Source organism: Melanotaenia boesemani, chromosome 5 (genome assembly GCF_017639745.1).
Source record: "Melanotaenia boesemani isolate fMelBoe1 chromosome 5, fMelBoe1.pri, whole genome shotgun sequence".
Classification (NCBI taxonomy): domain Eukaryota; kingdom Metazoa; phylum Chordata; class Actinopteri; order Atheriniformes; family Melanotaeniidae; genus Melanotaenia; species Melanotaenia boesemani.
In genome coordinates, this window is record NC_055686.1 from 28,093,387 (window position 1) to 28,106,436 (window position 13,050).

The window sequence follows — 13,050 nt, forward strand, 5'->3', positions numbered from 1 at the left end:
CATTATTCTTTAATACTTGGGTTTTGTGCATTTGAATATGTATATATATATATATATATATATATATATGTGTGTGTGTGTGTGTGTGTGTATATATATATATATATATATATATATACTAATTTTATGCCCTTGAGATCCCATACCACTGCAGTTTGGGATGTAATGACGTGTGAGGCAACAGCACCACCTAGTGGAGACACTGAGAACAGTCTTGACCAGCCTGGGGGTAAGAATTCAAAAGTCAAGCGCTTCATATGGCATTTTAACCCGCTTCCCTGCCTTCCAGGGGCAGATATGTAAAATCTGCCTTCTCCACTGAATCATACCCCATCGCTCTGTGTAATTTTTACATTTCTTTATGGTTGTTTTTCTCCTATAAAGAAAAATATTGCCCAGTTTAGTGTGGCCACTTTGTCTCTGATTTGGGCCATTTGTCACGTCTTAACGACTGTTTCATACCACATTTATGTTATTTTGCTTTGAGGTCATCTTTTGTGTCTCTGTGTGGTAATACTTCCTTTTTTATAGTAATGTTTTCCCCCATTTGGTCATTAGTTTTAAAGCTGCTTCTGGTCATTTTGTGTGTTAATTTTGTATCTTTTAGTGGTTGTGAGTATCAGGTTTTTGGTCTTTTGTAAAACATTTGGGTAATTTTGCATCTTTTCATAAGTGTGCTAAAACTTTTTATCTTTTATTTTTTATAATTTGACATTTTTGAGCTTTGTTGTGAGTTCACTTGATTTCACTTTGCAGTATTTTAGTGTTCCAGGTTTGTGCTCATTTTAGCTCACACAAAGGCCTACAGAACAAGGTCTGTAAGAGACATCACCCTAATGGAAGCATATGTCTCTCTTAAATTCTAATAAATGTCTCTGCATCAGTGGTACCTTCATGTTACCCCAGAGACATTGATGCATCACCATGCTATTACTAATTCTGGCTGCAGCGCCTTTGCAGATGACAGCCTGGACAGTCTTTCTCATCTTTGTTATATAAAACTTGATGTCTGTTTTACCCAGTAGCAGCTGAAACATGGAATCACATAATTGCAGGACATATTTCCACTGTTTTCCTGTCCATCTGAGATGAGCTTGTGTCCAGAGAAATCTGTGCAGAGCTTACACATGACTTCCTGTGAATGTGATTTAGGAGGAGCAGAAGTCAGACAGTCTGAAGGTTAGTGGTCTTCTTTGTGTGTTAGACAAGGCGCCGAACCGCACATATTCTCCAAATCAGTCCATAGGTGTGTGAATGTGTGAATGATGGAGTAGAAAAGTACAACCCTGATTCCAAAACAGTTTGAATACTGTGTAAAATCTAAATAAAAAGAGAATGCAATGATCTGCAAATTGCATTACCCCATTTTTCTGTTCCCAACCGAATTTGAAAGCAGCAAAACATCTACATTACAAACTCAGCTTCAGTGTCACGTGGCATCCCGAAAGAAAAAGTTGTGAAGTTTGGTTTCTCAGATTTAGAACATGTTGGCCAGAAATGTACAATACAGTTGTCACTGTGCCATCAAAGAAGTCAGGAATGCAGCGTTTTATTGTTGGAAAGGTATGTAGTGTGTCTTTAACAGACCTGGACCTTTGATTATTTAGTTTCATAATTCGCCTAATGGTTTCTATTAGTGAAAGGTCTGGACTGCAGTTCTGGATGACCTCTCCTTTTTCTCTACTAAACAAATCTAACTTCAGGTATTAATAAAGTTACCTTGCGCTTTACCTTGAGGCAGGCTGGTTCAACATCTGAAGTCATGACTGCATGAAAGGCAGTATGTTGTTTAGCATTGTCTCGCTGAAATCTGCAAGAAAGAGATGTTGGCAGGGCGGGAGCAGATGTTGCTCTAAAAGCTTCATGCACTTTTCAGCATTGACCTTCACAGATGTGGAAACTGGCCATGTCACTAATGCAGCCATGTACCTTAGAGATGGTACCACAGAGATTCCTCCTCTGAATCTTGAGGATGGTGGAATCTTCAATGACTTTACAATTCTATGTTGAAGAAGATTTTTCTGAAATTGTTCCACAATTGTCACTAACTGGTAAACTTCTGCCCATTTTTTTTATATCTGAGAAGCTCAGCTTCTCTGAAATACTCCATTTACATGGAGTCATGTTAATAAACTTGCTAAATTTTTGGATTTTCTGTATTCTATATAAAATGTCAATTACTTTTCCTGTCTTTTGTTGCCCCATTACAATCTTTGTGAGCTGTGTTGCTGCCATCAAATTCAAAATATGCTAATATTTACCATGAAATGGCAGGTCTTAGTTTCAACTTTTGATATGTTTTATTGGGAATAAAAATGAGCTTTTTAAAAATTTTTTATTATTAATTTTTTTTAACATTTTAGAGCATCCCAATGTTTTGGGAATTGAGGTTGTTCCCTATAGGCTAAAAATGATACTGTATTGACCAAGATGTAATGTATTGTATGAATGTGTGCAGTACCATGCAATTTGCTCTCTCTCTCTCTCTCTCTCTCTCTCTCTCTCTCTCTCTCTCTCTCTCTCTATATATATATATATATATATATATATATATATCTATATCTATATCTATATAGTATTACATGAAGTACTTTAACTATCAGCTCTGTCTATTCTCTAATTAAGAGACTACAACATGTTACAGTACTTGTAACTTTTTAAATGTTTTCGTCCACCTTCTTCATTAACAGGCATTAAAATCTGACTGTAAGCCAGAGCAGGATCAGCCAGCCGCAGCATTGCATGTTTCATTTTGAGTCTGGTCATGGAGCAGAGGCGATCATCTCCTGCTCTGACTGCAGCTGTGAGTGCTTTTGGAAGGGAAGGGGCCTGAGCCAGCACCACTGCTCAATGAGAAGAAGTAAACCTGCTTCCACGTCCGTTTCCAAAGTCTCCAATAACACCAGAAAAAGTCTCCAGATTTGTTGCTAGCCACTTCTTTGAAGTAAAGTCTCTAGCTTGGTCTGAAAACTCTCTAAATATAGTACCAAAATAACTGGCAACACTGATTTAGGCGAACTCTGAGATACAGAAAAACATTTGCATTGTCTGGAATTCAAACTGATAAAATGTGTTACTTATTTTAACGTGTTCATTTTTTGTAGTTAATTAATCGAAATTAACACGTTAAAGTCCCATCCGTGGCCACCCCATTTAAAAATTTGTGGCACCGCCACTGCTGCTTTAGATGAAAGTTTAGTTAAGGGAGCAAAATGTAATCTTAATTTGTGCTGCTAAGAAAAAAAAATCGGTTTGTTAGTTTATCTCTTCTGGTTTATTGTAAAGCATCAGTTATTTTGGTTAAAACGCAGAGGTAAAAGCTTCAGGTTACCCCTTTTATTATGCGCCTATTAGCCTCCATCCTTGTACAAGTGCAGTAATCTGCTCCTGATGACTGGCTGAGACTGAGTGGGCGAGACAGAGAGAGAGAGAGACAGAGAGAGAGAGAGAGAGAGCGCTCCTGTTGCCCATAAACCGCACGGTTACATGCACCACATCCTCCTCCTCTTATCTGAACCGGAGAGCTCAGCACTTCTCTCAGTCAGCCCGCAGCCTCAGACTGTCTCTGGGAGCATCATCTGCAGCTATTCCTCTGTGTTTGATCACAGTTCGAGCAGCACACATCACCGCACTTTCAAGCTCCAGCTCCGGCTGCCAGAAGGACTCCACGCGGAGAGAAGACTGAAGTCCACTTCTGCTGCACAAGTCCCCGCACACGCTTCCAACATGAGTGAGGTGAGTACATGCTGATTATGCTTCAAATATTAGATGTTATGACTGAATCTGCAAATAACGGCTGCAAGAACCACAAGTGGAGCTCATTGAGTTATTTTGCGCGCTGCGGTCTTGGCTTTTCTTTTTCTCTTCTCCCCCTCTCTCTACATCTGCCATCATAAACGATTAAACCCGCGTGTCAACATGTGCACCTGCGTGGATTTAGCCGTGTCATTTCACTCCAGCGAGCATTCTCAGGCAAAACAAGCTTTACTGGTGTTTCCGTCTGTGCACACAACCCTCGTTCAACCTGGTCACCAAAGCCTGCAACCTGAAGGTGCGGCGAAAGATTGAGTAGAGGGGGGGTGGGTTTAGCGCAGCGCTCCTGACTCCTGCTTGGCTTTGGTCCCGAGCCTGACAGAAACACTGCAATGAGAGGAAGAGCAGCAGCAGTGACACCAGCTTACAGCGCCAACAGCCACAATGGACATCTGGTGGGGCAAGAGGGGCTCTCCCCATACTTAGAGGCTCTTTATCATCCAAAATTTGACATTTAGATTCAGCTTATGAATGATTTATTTACTAATACTTATGCAAGGGATGGTGTTATGGAAATTTGCACTGATTTAATATGGTCCTCCTTACAAAGTGTAGTTAATTCACAAAAATCATGCAGCACAGGCTACAAAGTACCACATTTTCTTTAGCACCACTGCACAAATCCTTCCCAAACTTGGTGCATTGTTATTGCTGTCTGCCTTTATCATTGCATCATAAAGTGCTTAGTGAGGCATGAATCACTGCAGGCATCAAAAAGTGTAGCTTCTTTTTAATTGTGCAATATGGCTCATACAGTTGGTGAGCTTTATGCTTTGCTGTCGAGATGCTTCCAAAAGCTTTACGACAAAGAGAGGAGCGATGATTTTCAGCACCGTAGCACTCTGTCAGAGCTTCATCTCCTCTGGGATCTAATCATCTGGCTTTTTAACATGCACACTGACTTGGAAGTTGAAAGTAAAAGACTTACTATCTTGTATTGCTGTTGTAAAGACCCTTTAATATTCAACTGCTTTGAGAATTGAAATGACATCTATCACATATTCATCTTGAGGTGGAGTCACTGTGACTTCTCTTCCCAGAGGCGGGAGAATGGAAATGATAATCAGGCAGATTAAAGAGATAACTGTGTTATGTAACCTAACTCATACAGTGTAGTGTGTCACGTCAGGAGGTGCAGAAATGAATCGATCAATTCCACTTCGATAAAAATAGCGTCCCTGTGGAGTGATTATTTCCTCCCTTCTGTCACAGAAGTAGAGCATCAGCTCCACAATACAGTCCATGCTCTCTACATGTACTGGATTTCTCCTGCATGCTCTGCACTGTTCACTCTTCAGCCCTGTGCAGATGGGATATGTCACTCTTTTGATCCATAGCAGATGATGCCATAACTCGGGGAGGGGAGGGGGGTTTGAAAAGTAAGCACAAGATGATGGATAGATTATCTGCTGGTGACCTCTGCAGATCCAAGAAATCTCAGTGTTTTAGAAGAATGCTTCCTGTATGTGTGCAGAGACCTGAGCTGAAGTCACCATTCATAGAAAATAATGTTTAAACTTTTTATGGAGAATAATGATAATCATTTAAAATTTTAAGACTTTACATCTTGGATAATTTGTGACTAAAACTAAAATTAATCTGCATTCTGGGTTTGTCACATCACAGATAAATGCCATTAAACACCCAGCCAAAAACATGAAAGATTAAAACTATCACAAGGTAAATAAGTTTTAGAATCAAAAGAGAATAAGTTGGTTGTTTTCTGAAGATACTGATTGACAGTTTCCACATTATCACAAAGGAATGGGTACAAAAAATATAAACTAATATTACCATTTTAGGGTCAAACACAAGCAGGACAGATTTGTAATTTCGTTGCACTTGTTGCAATGACAAATAAAGTTCTATTCTGTTGTTATTTTATGTTTCTTAAACATGCATGTAATCTAAAGCCTAATTAATGCTCCCTTTATGTACGTAAACAGGTACACCCTCTTCAAATGTTGTGAAACATTACTGCCCACTTGCTCCCATGCATCACTGGTATGGTTGTTAAGCAGTACATCCACTAGAGGGCAGTGCAGAGTTCACCTCTGAGTTTCAACATCACTGTCAATAACAGTATACTGTAGCAAACATGGCGATGGTGGATGAGATCACCATAAAGCACTGTAAATGAAAGTGGTTTGTGTGGCCATTAAATACATCACAGCTTCTTCTTTGTTCCTTTCGTTGGTTACATATGAACTAACACTGCACAACACTGCCCCTGCAGTTTACAGTGGCCCTGCTTTGTTTGCTACGTCTGGGTACGCATCCATAAGCTCTCTGAAAATAGAGTGAAATAAAACAAATGCAGACAGAAGACTACATTGGTATGCATATCTGCGCTGAGCATAAATGCGCCTCTACGCTGACAACGATGCTTTAATTACGGGTACATGTGATCATTATTGCTGCCTCGCGCATTTTGCGTTTGTTTAAAGCGTCGTTCGCAAGCTTCAGTATGCAAGAAACAGCTAGAGGCAGTGTTGGGACCAATCTGACCAGGAGTAAGGTCAGAAGGTTGACAGTGTTAAAAATTCCAGAAAGTTCCAGAAAGACAAGACATGGAGCGCTTGTTATCATCTACTATTCCGCTGTTGTAGGTTTTATCTGCCTTTCTATAAAAATGAACCAAAAACTAACCTCCTCTATTTCTGCCATGTTTATAGTCTTATTTATGCCTTGCAAATTTGGCAACTTTGTCTGGTCTGAGTTCTCTAATACGCCACCTAGTGGAATCCTCTGGTAACAAGCGTAGAACACAAGCAAGTACGTGAACAAGTATGTTCATGACTTACTGGATACCATTTCATCTAGTGCAGAGTGCTGTAATGAGAGTGGCGACACTCCCGTAGACTTCTATAGAAAGAATGGAATGCGGAAGTCACGTGGTCCATGGAGCTGCAGAAAGTTCAAAATGGCCGTTGCTCCAGCACTGTACGCAGTTCATTTTCGGTCTTTTGGAGGCTTTTTTGCCGGTAAGTGGCAAGAATTACTAAATTTCTAGAACTTTGTAAGCATTAGATCAATGTTCTGTAGCATATTAAGCGAGCATTATTATTTAATGTAGCGTGAAATAATTATTTAGCCAGTTAGTAGTTCATGCTAGCAAAACTTATGTCACGCTAGACATCGTCAGCAAGCCTGTTTTAATCCAAATACATTTTGCTGTTATAAGCATTCTTTTCAATATAAAGATTTTTTTTAAACATGTTTAACTTTTGCTCTGCGAGACTGATATTATTAAGCTGAGCACAACATATGACAGTCGTTGTCCCAGACGGCAGAAAAATGTGGACATTGTATTTTAAAAAGAAGAAAATGTACTCTTGATTGTGGTTTTTAAGTATTTAGTTGGATCAAATTTACAATTAATTACGGGAGACTGACAGATAAACTTTTTTAACACGTTATCTACTCAGAACCAGCAGAGTAATATGTTGTTAAACACTTCTCTGCATTTTCCAAATTAATCAAAACTCTTAACAACTCAATTGTAAAAATTCAAACCGTATTAAAATAAATCCCCATTTAGTTAGTGTCACCATGCAGTTATTTTTTTAGATTTTAATCTAAACAAAAGAACAGTAAACTGTCTGACTGCATTTTTAAAAAAGCGAATTCATTTATTTTCATCACACAATGTGATGTTTGAATCTATTAAACAAGATAACAGTTAACTAAGAATGAACAATGATAAATGATTGTAGAATATGCGTGCAAAACAATTTTGAAAATACTACAATTTGTAATGCAGACATTGCTTTCATGTCCATGTTTTCAAGGGGACTGATCTTCAGAGGTGATCTGAGTGAAGACCAGGCTCGTGGAACTTGACGGTCCTGTCAGTGATGGAGTGATGAGGATGCTGGTAAGTGGAATGGTGGAATGCTGGAGCTGGTTGGCTGATGGAGAGGCTGTGATGACAAAAAATAAAAGTGAAATCAAAATGATCGGGTGACATTTACCACATGAAAACCAACGGAAGCTGCTTTTTCAATGATTTCCATGATGATTGGCTTGTAGCTTGCCTCATTGGTGGAATTGCCACTGAAATGGTAACCATTAAATTAAGTGAGACCAAATTACTAAGACTTTTCAAAACTTACCATGCATTTGTAGCGAAGCTGAAGCTGCCCTGGGTTGATAGGGGTTTGCAAAGCTCAGACCAAGCTCCTCCATGGCAACGAGCAAGGTGTTTGGTGGAGGTTTGTATGTTGTGGGCCTGGATGCTGATTGACATTGCTGTTTTTTCTTTAAGTTTCTTGTCTGGCTTTTGCTTCCAAGATGCCCATCATTGGACAGAACTTTTTTTCGTTCACCAGAGATCTGTTTTGCTGCGATTCTCAATCTGAGCCTGATGAATCTGCTGGTTATTTTTTTTTTCACATCATGGCACAAAGGAAGCATGCTTTCCAGTGACCTTGCTTCTCTCTCCAGAGTATCTGTGGCATTTGGAAGCTCCATGAAGGATGCACTGGACCTGGTTCGGAAAAGCTTCTCAATTTTCTGGACCAGACTGAAGGCTTCGTGTGATGGACGACAGAGCACACCCGGTTTGAATTCCTTCAATGTCAGTAATGCATCATGCTCTCCTTCCAGACTTTCATCATTTTGCACAATCGCACTTTGGCAAACATCACAGATGTCGCAAAGTTTGATGACTTTATTTACAATGTATCCTGCAAGATAGTAGAGAGTACAGGTTTCACTCTTTGAGAGATCTGGAGTATCTTTGTGGCCAGTCAGCTGGTCCACTCTCAGGCCAGGTCTGGGAGTTGTCTCCTTGTTGTCCAGGAACTCTGCCAAAAGACTGTTGTCATCCTCCTGATAGTTTCCTGATTTGACTGTCACAAGAAACTGCCCAACTGATATTGATCTGAGAGCCTGGTGGAACTCCACTGGTGTTGGGACAGGATTCCTCTGCCTAATGCAGCTGAACAAGTTTTCAAGACAGTCTTGGGTAAATCTGCTCGTCAGCACAAACATGTGACCATGGTCAAGCATGTCCATCTGAATGGATAAAATTGTAGATGTTGCCATCACAAATCCTGTTTGCACAGGTTTCCAGCTACCTGTTGGACCAATCTTTAGACCACGGAAGAGTTGGATCATGTTGTGGAGAAACTCGATGGCTTTGTGGTACTGTTCCATCTTGTGCCTGCTCAGCGCCATTACTGGGTGTCGGGAAGACATGATATCGAACCAGTGGTTGACCTGCTCCAGAAACCATGCTGTTGTCAGGTTAGAGGTAGGTCGCTGCTCCTTCTCCACCATGTATTTCAGACCTGCACTCGCTGACATGCTGAAAACATTCATTGCAGGCCCCACCTTCATTTTCTCAAAATGACTGGGTTGAAGGGTTTTCTGACACAGATTTGGAGCAATTTTTAATGGTGTTCCTTCTTGAAAATCCACCAGATCTTTCAAGGGTCTAATGGAAACTTCGTTGTGAGGGAGACTCTCTTTTTCAACTATCTCAGGTGGAATTTTAAATGTCTGTCCACGCACTAGTGCACTCTTCAAATTTTTTACCAGATGTGGGACATCTGGCATAAAGTACAGCCTCCTGTCTGGTCTCGCTGGGTGTGGGATGGATGTTTGGTTGTGGTCCACTCCAAATGACCTCCACATAGCCCGATTAGGACTGCCCATGTCAGTGGTGACATTTACCACATGAAGCCCTATGGAAGCTGCTCTCTCGATGATTTCGGTGATGACAGGCTTGTAGCTTGCCCCATTGGTGGAATTCCCACTGAAATGGTAAGCGACTACTTGCTTCCATCTCAGTGTGCTTCCTGCCAACATGAAAACACATGCATGTGTTGCTGCTCCTGTATGCCCAGGCAGTGTCACATCCCCGAAAAGCTTCCCGGTTCCAAGGTGCAGCTCCACACCTGGTGTGATGGCCATCTCATCTACAGTCAGCACACATTCCTTCTCCAAAGCTCCAAGACTGTTTACCTTCAGCTCAAGCATCTCAAAAACCTCTTCTAGCACACCTGGTTGCAGTTTGATGTGTTCCAGTCTTCTTTGCAAGGTTCGGATATCAGGTAAAGGGTAATCCATATCTTGTAGCTGCCTGTAACCCGTTGAGCCGGCTGAAAAACGGAGCTTTATGGCTTTTTTTACAGTGTCTTTGCTCCACCTAATACCTTTTTTGTTCTTCATGCCAATTGCCTTCATCTGATCCTTGGAAAACATTTGACCCAATTTTTTTTTCATAGTGACAACTTTTTTGCGCAGGACTGCATTCATCTTTTTTTGTCTGCTAAATGCTCTCTGTAACTTTCTCAACTGATCTTTCTGGCTCTCTGATTCTTCTCTCAGGTTTTGGATGCTGATTTCCTCCTCAAATGATTTTTCACTGGTTCCTGTCACTGTTGACCCCTGCACACTGGATCCTGGCTCATTTGTATCTGGTTTGTCCCTCTCTTCTGAGTCCACAACTTCATCTTCTCTCTGTCTCTCTCTTTCCCTTATCTCACTTGCCTCATTTCTGGTTCTCCCTTCCTCAACATCTAAAATGAATATGCCACTGTTAGTAAGAAGATTAGTCATTAATTAAGAAATGTAAAAAAATATTCCTCAACAGTACTATGACTCATACCAAAGTTAACTGTAGAATAATATGTGTGGTCACTTCTAAGTGAATTAACATTTAGTGGAAGTTCTGGTGTACTTCTCATTGCAGGACCCTTCCTTCTCCTTGGCGCTCGGCGGTGGACAAAAAGAGTTGGAACAGCATCAGGCTTCAGTCTCACTTTGCCCGTCTTTGTCCTGTTAAACTGATCTCCCTCAAAATGTGCCTGCAGAGTATCTCATTAGTTTAATTTCCATACATGTTGCATTTTTATTGAAGCATATGACAGAACAACATGTTAAACCCTGATTTAGAATCTTTGTGTGTGCAGTATAAACTTACCGCACACAGTTTTCTGTTATTATGATCTCTGGAGATGGAGAGATTGCTCCTACTGACTTGGACTAGCCATTTTTTTCTTCTCTCTGTGTCTTTAGGGAAGCCATACATTCTGGTCCCTTTTTCAGAGTGGCTGGTGCACCCAAATGCAGCACAGCCTACCATGGTAAGAGAATCAACCTATAAAGAGGTTTTAATATGTATAATTAATTTGTGATATGAATACAGTGTAAAGATAATAAACTCTCTCACATTTGGAAGATTTATTGTAATGTAAATTAAAGCAATGATTTTGAGAACCTTTATTTATGGAAATGGAACTGCAGCAGTCACTTGAAAAAAAATTGGCAATCCTGGGTATTTGGGTATTACATTGTTATCAAGATCACTTATTAAATTTTAGCCTGAGTGTTTTTAAGGTTCCCTTTGAGTTTATTTAATTTTCTTCCGATGACATATTTCTTTTTTGTTAAGTTGAACATAGTTAAATTTCAAGAATTTGTTAAACTTTGAATTATATTGACCATGTGGAAAGTTATGAACAATCTTAGTACCAAAGCACATTTTTTAATAAATTTATCATGATAACAGATGATAAAAACAGAAGCAAAGACAGGGGATTTATGGTCTCAGGAGTGAGATTATGGAAATTCTTAGAAGTGATGTTAAAATGATCCACAATATATCAGTTAAACAATACCTTTTTAAGAGTTTTATTTCAGAATTAACAATGTTTGTAATTTGGACATGGACTGTGGAAAAGATTGCTACTGGTCATCTATTCAAGCTGTTTTTTGTAGAGGGCATGTAATATATGACATCTTCTACATGCTCCTTTCATCCATGTTAGGGCTTTATTGTATTTTTTATGTAATTCTGTATGGTACAGAAAATTGATATGGATGAATAAATGAAAAGTGAAATGAAAGGAACACACCACCAGTTTTTCAGTCTGACTTTGGAGCTTTTGATGATGAATTATTTCTGTATTTTTTGTTACCAGAGTCCACTGATGTTTCGAAGAGATGGTCACTACCAAATGAAGCAACTGCCAAGTTGAGAAGGATGAACCCTCATTGAATGAACCTTTAAACAATTAATTGTTGCAGATTCAACTATTAAACATTACAAGTATTAGTAAAAGTACTTCTTTATTTCTGCATTTATTACACTTTCAATAATAACATTGTTTAATAAAAATATTTTGTTAAAAAGCTGTTTTTGAACATGGATACTTGTTAGCTAATATTATAAAAGGGTCAGTGAATTAACATTTAGTGGAGTCAGATCAGTGCCATTTTACGGTAGTTTTCTGGTTAGAAATACAATATACATGGATACAGATGCATGTATTAAGCTCATATGACAGGAAAATATGATCAGATATGATAATAGAATAGTAATGTTTGTTATAGGAAATAATTCATCTAAAGACACCAGTTAGCATCTACAGCTACATTTTATCCTTCAAACCTGCTTGAAATTATTCATTTAACATTGCCATGAGTACATTTTCCACCTGATACCAGGCAGAGAAAACAAACTGAATGAGATCTTCCACAGTTTTGATTGAGGCTTTGTTGAAGGACGTTGATGTGAAGGTAAGAAGAAGCAGAACATGTAATCTCTTCCACGCTGTGTAAGAGGATGAGATTTAGCATCCCCATGCTAGCATAAACAAAAAAAAACAGACATATCAATTCATTACATGCACATTTAAACTGATTTAGATTTTTATTGATTAGTAGCTCACCGTACATGAGCTCAGGTTTTTTATTCATCACTAAGTATCTTTAAATGAAGGCTATTCGTAATACAGATCTTCCCTCCTAGATCTACAATTTGTGATAAATGTGTCTCTGCTCCTTCCAAAAGTAAGCTTTGGATAAAATACGGATTAATAACGTAATCACTAAACATAATCAGTAAATATTTACCGAAAATGACGAATAAAATTGTAATGTCCGCGTTGCCTCCCGCCAGAATCCGCTGAACCCAACGAAGAACGCTGTGCTGTATTGAACTATTCAGAGCTCCATGAACCACGTGACCTCCTGTCGGCGATTTCAAAGAGTGTCGCCACTCTCATTACAGCACTCTGATCTAGTGCACATGACACTACACTCACTCAACATTACTAACAAAACAAATTAAGCACTTTTTCAGACTTTGTTAAGCTACAGAACAGAAAATGAAAACAAAATCTTGCAACAAGGCTCAGCTCATCTCACCTTACTGGCAATTGATGGGAACAACATATCTCTTAGTCACTTCAAAAAAGCAGAATCTGGTAGAGAAAGGCTTATTTC

General features: G+C 39.3%; 2 long non-coding RNA genes across 9 annotated transcripts; one reads left to right on the forward strand and one right to left on the reverse strand.

Annotated features, from left to right (window-relative positions):
• Window positions 1-6,659: 6,659 nt before the first annotated feature.
• Window positions 6,660-11,884, forward strand: LOC121640062. Of its 8 annotated transcripts, XR_006010315.1 has the most exons (7): window positions 6,660-6,797; window positions 7,605-7,690; window positions 8,260-8,782; window positions 8,883-9,872; window positions 10,150-10,241; window positions 10,514-10,907; window positions 11,745-11,884. It is a non-coding gene; the product is annotated as an uncharacterized LOC121640062 (long non-coding RNA). The 8 variants fall into 8 exon arrangements; XR_006010314.1 differs by having other exon boundaries at window positions 8,883-10,241; XR_006010310.1 differs by having other exon boundaries at window positions 10,150-10,907.
• LOC121640064 lies at window positions 11,441-12,839 on the reverse strand. The gene is made up of 2 exons (XR_006010318.1): window positions 12,679-12,839; window positions 11,441-12,409 (listed from the first exon to the last, which is right to left on the reverse strand). It is a non-coding gene; the product is annotated as an uncharacterized LOC121640064 (long non-coding RNA).
• Between the last annotated feature and the right edge of the window lie 211 nt (window positions 12,840-13,050).